A 10,417-nucleotide genomic window follows, 5' to 3' on the forward strand; every position below is an offset into this window, starting at 1 on the left:
CGTTATTGGGGAGTAAATTGGACAGTAATGTCTGGTGTCCATGTACAGCTAAAGGTGAAAGTCACAAAATGAACATGTGTTCCCTGGTCCTTCACATGTTTTACTAGGCCAGTATCTCAGGGAGACTTGATTTTGGAATCCATGAAGGCTGGGAAGAATTGGTATTTACACACTAAACACACCATCACCCAAAACAGGTCCATTTCACGTATAACTGAGTTTCTAACAATGTAAGTCATCTTAACTAACAACCAACCTCTGGTACTGAAAATTACTATTTACAAATGTGGACCTCTAATCATTCAGATTACAATTGTTGCTGGTGTCAGATTTAAAATATTATTTCCCATTAGTAAGTGCTGTCCAGTACAACAGTTGGGGAAACATGCATTCCAGGCTGTGCACACGGATTGATCCCTTTCAGATGAATGTATTCTCAACATTCTTAAAGAGACCCCACAGAACAATACGTAGGCTGTGCGTAGTGATGGGATATTAAAGGGTTCATTGTTAGGGAGCCTCAGTGAAGACTTTGCATTGGTGCCATGTTTTATAAACCATTTTTTTGTGTTGTTTTTCGAGTCAGACAGCACAGAAACAGACCCTTCGATCCACCTCATGCATGCCGACCAGGTCTCCTAAGCTGAACTAGCCCCATTTACCTGCATTTGGCCCATATTCTGGAAACATTTCCTTTTCATATACCTGTCCAAAAGTCTTTTAAATGTTGTGGCTCTACTACTGCCTTTGGCAGTTCTTTCTATACACACACCACACACACACCACCCTCTGTGTGAAAAAGACCTTTGGGTCCCTTTTAAATCCTTCCCCTCTCACCTTAAAACTATGTCCTTTAGTTTTGGGCTCCCCTACCCTGGGGGGGGGAGAAAAGCCTACATATTTACCCTATATATGCCCCTCATGATTTTATAAAGTTACCCCTTAGCCTCCTAAGCTCCAGTGAAAACAGTCCTAGCTTATCCAGTCTTTTCCTATCTCAAATCCTCTAGTCCTATAACATTCTTGTAAATCTTTTCTGCATCCATTCCTGTTTAATAACACCTTTCCTTTAACAGGGTAATTTTGAATTACTTGGTTCTATGATTCAGAACAACCATCAAGCTGTGAGTGATAATGAATTCTTGTGTACGTCTGTAAGATTCATTTAATTTGATAATTACTTCATATTGTAATTGAATCCAGCCACATACAGCGCCAATTATTAGATTACTTTAGATTACTTACAGTGTGGAAACAGGCCCTTCGGGCCCAACAAGTCCACACCGACCCGCCGAAGCGCAACCCACTCATACCCCTACATATACCCCTTACCTAACACTACGGGCAATTTAGCATGGCCAATTCAGCTAAATCGTACATTTTTGGAATGTGGGAGGAAACCGGAGCACCCGGAGGAAACCCACAGGGAGAACGTGCAAACTCCACACAGTCAGTCGCCTGAGTCGGGAATTGAACCCGGGTCTCTGGCGCTGTGAGGCAGCAGTGCTAGCCACCGTGCCACCCACTGCAGCCTAATGTGGAAGGTGCTTGAAGGAGAACTTAGATTTACATAACACCCTACAAACATTCGCAGTTCATTAAAACTAACATCGTTGTCATAATGTAGGTGAACACAGCAAGTAACTTCAGGAGGGTTAGCTTCTACTAAAAGACATATTAATCAATCTGTACCAGCTATCAATACTGGTCAGAACTTCCTGCCTTTTGGACAACAGTGAACCACTGAAACATGGTGTAGACATTTAGTCACAAATCAGCATTTCTTCCTATATTACATTAAATTGTCAAGCTAGGTTCTACTCAACTCCCAGGATAAGACTTGCATTATCTGACAATGATAGCAAATATCATTAAAAGATCCATTTATCCTTCCACACTCTTTGAAAAGAATAATTCATTTCATTTTCATCTCTACATCTCATTGCCATAGTTTCTTACATCCTATTTCTATGGTTTATTCTACTATTATTGTTATAACCTATAACGCAGTTTCAATCTTAGTTGAGAGCTTCAGTCTTAATATTTCTGAGGTTGAAAGAAGCAAAACAAAAATTGGATTCACCACCTGTGTCTGACACAGCTCAAGGTCTTTTTACAAACTAAATTACGTCTTGTACTTGGTTCTCACAGGAAGAGAGAAGGAGGACTGTAAATTACAGTGTTAACACATTTATATTATTAGACAATGAAGCCCTTGTGAAGAATTTTCAGTGTTCTTGTCAAAAAGCCAGTGTAGGAGAGTTGGACTTAATAAGCCACATGTGAAATACAACTTGACTGCTGAATAAATCCAAATAGAGCTGTGTAAATAGATCAGTTATGCAAGTATAAATGTTCATCCTCTTTGTCTTTGACTTTATTTGGATTACGTGATCACAATTTTCCTTGTTTATTCTGAGGGAAAATGCTAACATTAATTAAGTTATATTCCTCTCAGAAAAGGGTATTTTAAAGGTTTTACGCGAATTATTGATGTTTCCCTTTTCTGCCCGGTTGTTTCCTGTGTTGCCTCTGTTAGGAACAAGGACAGGGTTGGTCAATACTAATTTAGTAACTTCCATCAATGTCCTTAGACAGTTGGTTGGGACAGGCAGGTCTGCCAGGGTAGTTTCTCTTTGATGTATGAAGGCACACTCCATTATTATGTGATGTTATGTCTGTGGCCTTCGCCAAGATCAATAGAAACATGTTCAACGAGAGTTGATGAGTTTCATGATCTCCCGAGATTACAATTCAAACTTTGGCCCAACTACAGCCTCCGTGCTGTATTGTTAGTTCTGTGTTCCTCAAAAATACGTTTTGTTTTTGATTAAGATTTTGTTTTGAATATACCTACGAAAGGAAATAGTTTCTTTGTATCCACTCTGAAGTGCCCCAACTATCTTACACCTTCGATTAGATACCAATCTGGTGTCTAAACTCAGTGAATCAACAATGAAGAAATAAGTTGGATTTTACTTGTTAGGTTTTTAAGTTACAACACTGGTGCGATGGGCTGAATAGTCTCCACCTATATTATATTGTAACATTTTATAACAGTAATTAAAATGGGAGATGTCTGAAGTACTTTGGTAGTTAATTTGGTGATCTTTCCCCGGTCTCATTTTCTTCTCCTGGAGTTCACACTTGCTTTGTTCCAGTTCCAGAGATGCTGTTAAACCTGTGGTGTCCTGCTCAAAAATATCTGCTTCACTGATCCCATTTAGGGAAGGAAATTGCCATCTTTACCTGGTCTGACTTGCATGTGACTTCAGATCCACAGCAATGTGGGTGATTCTTAACTGCCCTCTGAACCCTCATGCCATGAATTAAAAACTAAGACAGTAAGCAATAGCCTGCAAATGCACAGAATTTATAGCACGGAAATAGACCAATGTTTTGAAATGTTTATGCTGCTCACAAAATCTCTATCCTTTACCATGAAGATATTGGCCATGGTACCAGAGAGGACCACACTGTTCCCCTTAAAATTGTGACATGAAACATTTATTTTCATCTGACTACTAGCTGTTGCTGCAGACAAAGCTTTACTTCATCATCTCTCAGCAACATTTCCCTCCACTGACTGTGCTCATTCGTCTGTATTTCTTAATTTGGTTGCTCTTTTACTACCCCTTTTTAAATTAATTTGTTAATTTTCTCTTTTTGACCCTCATTTCCTGTACCCTCTCACTGCATCAGATTGTGAGCAGGTCCAGCCCCTTGAGGGATAACCATGGGTAATACCAAAAAATGAGTATTGCTGAATGATGGACTCTGCAGAACATTCATGACCCATTATGAGCAACCCATTATCCTGGGCATAACGTTGTGGCTGAGGTTATGTTTAAATCTTGTACACGTCCAATGGAAATTAATAAAAACTTTCGAGCAAACGATGGATAAGCAATTGATGCATTCATTTCACAAAGAGACTGAAATATCCCATTGTCACTCAATTGTGAATCGAGGGTCCATTACCCATTCAAAGTTGTGGAAAGTTTTAACCCACCATTTCTCTTTTTGCACCTATTTACCATTCTGTAAATTAGCTGATGAGTGCTTAAATGAGTTTATTTGTGGCTATATATTTGGACTGCTGCAATTTTGACCTTGAGCAGAATTGCAGCTTTTTGACAGTTTGATTAGTTCACTTTTACACAAATCCTCAGAACACTTCGGTTTTTGTTCTACATAGTAGGCATTTATGTGTATATATGTAACTCCCCTCAGACTTTCATCATAGAAGCATAACCAAGAACAAATTGACAGCCCTTTTAAGTAGCAAGGGAGTTGCCAGCTTAATATTGTAATGACATTAGAACGATGAAAACATGGCTAATTCTTCAGAAGCAAATTGGTGCGTATCAACAAAGCTGAACCGTGGCAAGCTCGTCAACACTTCCTTCCAGACTGAGCTAATGGTACATTATTCTGACCTCCCACAGATTGTCTATAGCTGTTCATTGTGTCACTCCTCACATCTTCTCAGTTCGTTTACTATCCTTCCCATTCCCATGACCAGAATGCCAAGAGTCCTAAAGCAGAAAGCTCCAAGCCTTTCATTAGTGCCTTTGATATGCCACTTTTCACAGTGTCCTGCTTTAACTGTGGAAAACAACATAAACATTCATTCCTCCCACGTTGCTTACTTTGTACACGTGTGGAGTTCTTGTTGTCTCATACTTTACAATAACACGCCCTTTATCTCAATGGCACTTGATCTAATAAAGGTCAATTGTCTGTCAGAATTAGTGCAGATCGAAAGTCAACTGATACTATAGAGATTTTTAAAGAAGTTCAGAAACTGATCAGCCTTGTTTAAATGATATGTCTTACTTTAAGAAATGCTGTCAATTTAAATATTACTTTGTTTCAGTTGCAACATGGCTATCACATTTGTATTAAGAGTTTAATCTATTGTAATGACAGGAACCATTGTTATAATGTGCAGAGCCTAGAGGAGCGTAATATGTGTAAATTGTTTACTTAGCCTGAGAATTCAATCAGAAGAGAACTTGAGTTCTGAGTGATGACAGCTACATTACTAATTAGTCATCATAGAAAGTCAATTACACATTGAAATTTACACCAAAACTTGCAGAGACTGAACTGTTTGAAATGTCTATTTCTCAGTTCAAAATTAAGCCCCTAAGCAGACCAAAAATAAAGAGATGAGCATTACACAAAGGATAGCTTCTTAAGCCTGCAGCACTGGGCCAGAATTTCAAAGCACAAGTGCAAACACATAGGTGTGCCACATGAATATATCAAACATGAACACGTGTTATGTCTGAAAATTTGATGATTGAGTGAAGCTTCAATGCTGTTCGTCTGAACACTGATCTTAAGTCATTTCAAGGATTACATTGCTTTTTTCTCTCTCAAGGTTAACAAGTCTTCTCTATGCCATGATTCAGTCAGTGGCACATTTATCTGGGAATCACAAGGTCGTTGGTTGTCTCACTCTGGAAATTTGAGTACAAAGATCTAAGCTGACACTGCAGTGCATCACTGAGGGAGCGCTGAACTGTAGGAGGAAATGTGCCAATCAACTTTGACTTTTTTAATTTTGCGAATGGAGCTTAAATTGACAATCTTCTCATTTACAGTGAAGTATGCAACTAGTGAACCACAATTAACATGGATAACAGCAGTAGGTAGATGGGCACTCTGCTTTTCTGCTGCCTTTTTCTTTAAAAATGTACAAACAGTGTGGCCTATGTGGTTCCAATTAGACTGTGGTTGATCTGCAACCAAACTCTACCCAACTTTGTCCAATATTCCGTACTATCTTGGTGGGGTTGGTTGCTTAGTTGGTTTGTGATGTAGAATGATGCCAGCAGCATAGGCTCAATTCCCACATCTGTTGATGCTATCATAAAGGACTCCCCTTGTCAACCTCTTCCCCTTACCTGAGGCGTGGTGACCCTCAGGTTAAATTGCCACTCATCATCTCTTTAATTAGACAGTAGCTGTTTGGTCCAGTAATATTCTGGTGACTTTTACTACCTTAAGTTAAAAATCTATCAAAAAGTAACAGTGCAATTTTAATCCCATATCATCCAGACAATCTAATTTCAGTAGTTTCAAGTTATATTTGGCTTAAGTTTTTATAAACAATTTGAATGAGGAGAATTGATTTGGTATGTGGATTGAGCAATTACAATCTGCTTACGTTTTCAGAGGGTATTTTCTGGAATTGGTTTGCTAATTACTTGCCCTTCAATCAACATTTCCCCATGAGAACCAGACTGGCAGTAGTAATCTAGCATTGTGAAAAATGACAACATGTATCAATCTCATCATTGCACAGCACTTTACCCTACAGTGCTTGTTAAGTACTGCTGAACAATGTAATTTGTAAATGGAATTATGTTGAACACATTTGGAACGAATATTACTTTTCTATATTACCCAATTTCAACTAATTAAAATTTTATTTAATCATTTGAATGCTCTACTCAACCCTGGAGGATACCTGGTATCTCCCTCAGTTCTTTCTTATGAGCTCTGCAAAAATGTTGGCCTGCCAAGATTTAGAAGAAATTTAATCAAAGGCTCATGTCCTCAGGACATTCCAAAACACTTCAAAACTAACAAGCTACACCTGGAACATAGCAATTATTCTTACATTAGCATAATAGTTTATAAGTATTTCTCTTCTACTAGTCTTACAGATATGTACAATGTGTGAAGGTGAACAGGAGTGAGATATACCTCATCCTTACCACACTCACTAGTATCTTCACATACAGATGATGAAGGAGACCACTTCAACTAGGACAACACATCCATCCTAGGACAAGCCAAACAGAGAGACATGCAAGAATTCCTAAAAGCGTGGCACTCCAACCGGAACTCTATCAACAAACACATTGATTTGGATCCCATTTACCATCCCCTGAGAAAGAGAACAGGAAAATGACACCTCAAACCCCAGGAAACCTGAACACATATATAGAAAGTGGGCCATACCACCAGTGCTTTACCGGAGGCTCACTGATGATGTTACCTCGTATGGTGATGAAATGTCTGAAAATGAACCTTCCAGCTCAGCAAGCTAACTTACATCTGGTGATTGCTACATTCAGAATCCCAAGATTTAGAGATCTACATTCACCCTCCCTAGACTTCACATGAAATGGTGATGTTGGAAATGTTGACAAAATGAGAGTAATCAATTGCTATCACTTGATCCATTCCAAATAGCAAGCAGACATGAGGAAACCCTAATTGATGGAGAGTTTTGGGAACTATAGGTCCAAAGTTATTTGTCTTCCCCAAGCCTATTACACGCTTGACACATGTCATGTCTCAAAACATTGAAGCGACTTTTGGAAAGTTATTTTCCTGTAATTTTAATTATGGACTGAAATGGGAAAAGAACTGTTTTAAAAAATCAAAGATTGTTGAAAGATAGCTGTACTTTTTTAAAATCAAGTAACCGGACGCTCATTGTAAATGTTATTTACACAGCTGCTGTTTAAGGAGTAGTGAAAGGTTTGCAGATGAGCTGTGTATAAATGGAGATTTAACTGACAATAAGTAGCTGATTGGTCAATGGACTAATGACGGTTTATCAATGACAAAAGCCTTCTATCTTCCAACAACTCTGTGATTGGCTCCCAGGTAGCTGAACAGCTTGGGGCTGTGAACAAAAGAGTGGCCAGCCATCAGATCTTTGCAAGCTCAGAAGCTGTCTTTGTCCTCTGCAGTAAGAATCATTTCAACACCGAAGAAAAGCAATTTATTTTCTCTTCAGCAGTTTCTGCAAGCTGTGACTTTTAATGAACAAGTCAGAGACTTTTGTAAGTGTGAACCAATCTGTCAGCCTGTGCCTCCTGCAGTGAGTGAAAGCATCCAGAGAAGGAAGATCAAGAAGCAGCTTCTAATCAGCAAAAGGACCTACTTCTGTTCCATCAGGGCCAGATCCATTTGTAGTTCAGCCAGGCATTTAGAAAATATTGTTAATTGAAACAAAATATGGTTATGTTACACAAAACCATCTCTTCTTAAGTTCTACATGAAATTGATTTAAATATCACAATAATAGAAAGCTCAAAAGTAACAGCAGTGGCTCAGTGGTTAGCACTGCTGCCTCACAGCACCAGGGTCCCAAGTTTGATTCTAGCCTCGGGCGACTGTCCATGCAGAGTTTGCACATTCTACCCATGTCTGTGTGGGTTTCCTCCCACAGTCTAAAAATGTGCAGGTCAGGTGAATTGGCCATGCTAAATTGCCCGTAGTGCTAGGTGCATAGTCAGAGGGAAAATGCGTCTGGGTCTTTACTCTTCAGAGGGTTAACATGGACTTGTTGGCCGAAGGGCTGTTTCCACACTGTAGGGAATCTAATAATTAATAGTTTAAATCCTTTCTTTGGATTTGAAGTCACACATATTTTGTGGTCTATAGATGACAAAATCATGACTCATTTTAAAACATTACAGATACTCCATGCGGTTTAATATCGCTTCTTTTTGCCCTTTGTCTCTCTCCAAAGAAAAACATTGAAACATATGAAGTTACATTAAGTAGCTCTTTGAATTGCATTAGACAGGTATGTCAAAATTTTCCTGGTACTAAGTAAAAACTCCTGACTAATCCACAGTAATTAATTTTAAAAGAAAACTCCAACATTAAAATCATTTTTAAAAAATTAATGTATTAATGTTCTTCATGAACTGGCCATTAGTGCACCACCTGCTGGCAGCAAGGCTGATACTACAACTGAAGAGGTTGCCTGATCTTGAAGACACGCTGGAGTTGGTTCCTTTCAGAGGTACAAAATGAGATAGGAAAAATAAACCCACAATACTATTTATAAAAGGCATAATACTTTCACAGCTCATGAAGAGAAAATTCATGATGGAAACAGGGAATATCTTATCCTTATTCATGGGATATAGACGTTGCTTACAAAATTAACATTTAACTCCATCTGGCCTTTTGCAACTTGATTTGGGTTCTTTCTTAAATGGCTGTAGTCTGTAGCCTGAAGGTGCAAACCCTGTAATAAACTCTTGGTACTTGGTTCCCAACATCCCAAGAGTTATTTTATTTTTAAACTCTCTAATTCATTTGCCTTACAAAGACAATGATAGATGAAACAGGCTTTCAGCAAAGAACACTGGAAGTCTCTGCACTCTTTGAAGTGCAGAACTTGAGTAATGCTAATCAAATTGAATATTTATATTAAAGGTATTCATCCTGGACTTAGGACATTTGCAAGAATACCAGTGCAAAGGGCAACATGATTTTATACCGTATGAGAAGAGAGTGCTGATTGGCTGGCAAGTGGACCCTGACTGGTAGAAGAGGTGTTGCAGTCAAGCATGCACCAGATGGGTGATGACTAGCAGTTAACTGTCAAGTAGACAGATAGAACATATACCTGGTTAAACTGAGCAAAATAGGCAACAGCCATCATGTGGTTCATTGGTCAAAGCATTGTGCTTAGGAATCAGAATCAAACTTTCTGGTTTAAATTTAAACAAAGCTCTTCTGTTAACCTGTTATTCTCATTCAGTATAAATTATTGAATATTAAGTATTAATTTTAAATAGTTACATTGGCATTCTTCTGAACATCCTCATAAGTAAAAGGTAAAAAGCTTCAATAAGATGGATTTTTTTCAGCAAAATAGCTACATATAATTGGAACAAAGAAAGAAGTTCAAGTGAACCAATCACATCTCAGTTCATCCTTCAAATGGAGCCTGTCTTTGGTTCAGGAGTAGAAATGCCTGCAGCAATCCAGCCCTACTCTTGACTCTCCTGATGAATAGAGGCAGTTTTTTGGCTGAGAATCCTGGGGTAACAGTGTATTAGTTGTAAATTCCCATAAAACTCTCCCAGTACAGAGTACTATTGGCTGGGATGTAATGACAGTTGCAGCCAAGGAAAGAGAATCCATGTCATGGCCTGTCAAACTATTAATCAGCCAACAAATCCTTCCACTACATAGCCTTACGTAAGTATCCCTAATATTTGTCAGACTTGAGTTAAAAAGTAATTGATCTAATCAAATCACACAGGTTGTAAAGCTGCATTTACTTTATTGAAAGATATATTTAAGGTCAAAGTAAGCAAAATATTTAACTTGGCAAATGAACAGAGAACTGGAGAACACAAGGAGAAAGAGCACGAGCCACAAACTAACTTGGAGATTAGAAGAATGTATTTTCACAGGTTAGTGCAGAACGTAGGAGAAATTCTCAGATAAGGTGTGGGTCCAATTAACATTGTTAATTAGATCAGTACTGTTGAGAAGGAGTATTGGAGCTCACAGAAATATCAACAACATTGTTGGATATTTATACCTTCTCTGTAGGTGGTAGAGAAGATGCTTAGAGGTAGTATTTGGTAAACCTAATTATTTGATGTGAATGAGACATAAATCAGACTCAACTAGTAGT

The sequence above is a fragment of the Hemiscyllium ocellatum genome, chromosome 24 (assembly GCF_020745735.1).
Source record: "Hemiscyllium ocellatum isolate sHemOce1 chromosome 24, sHemOce1.pat.X.cur, whole genome shotgun sequence".
In the NCBI taxonomy this organism is placed as follows: domain Eukaryota; kingdom Metazoa; phylum Chordata; class Chondrichthyes; order Orectolobiformes; family Hemiscylliidae; genus Hemiscyllium; species Hemiscyllium ocellatum.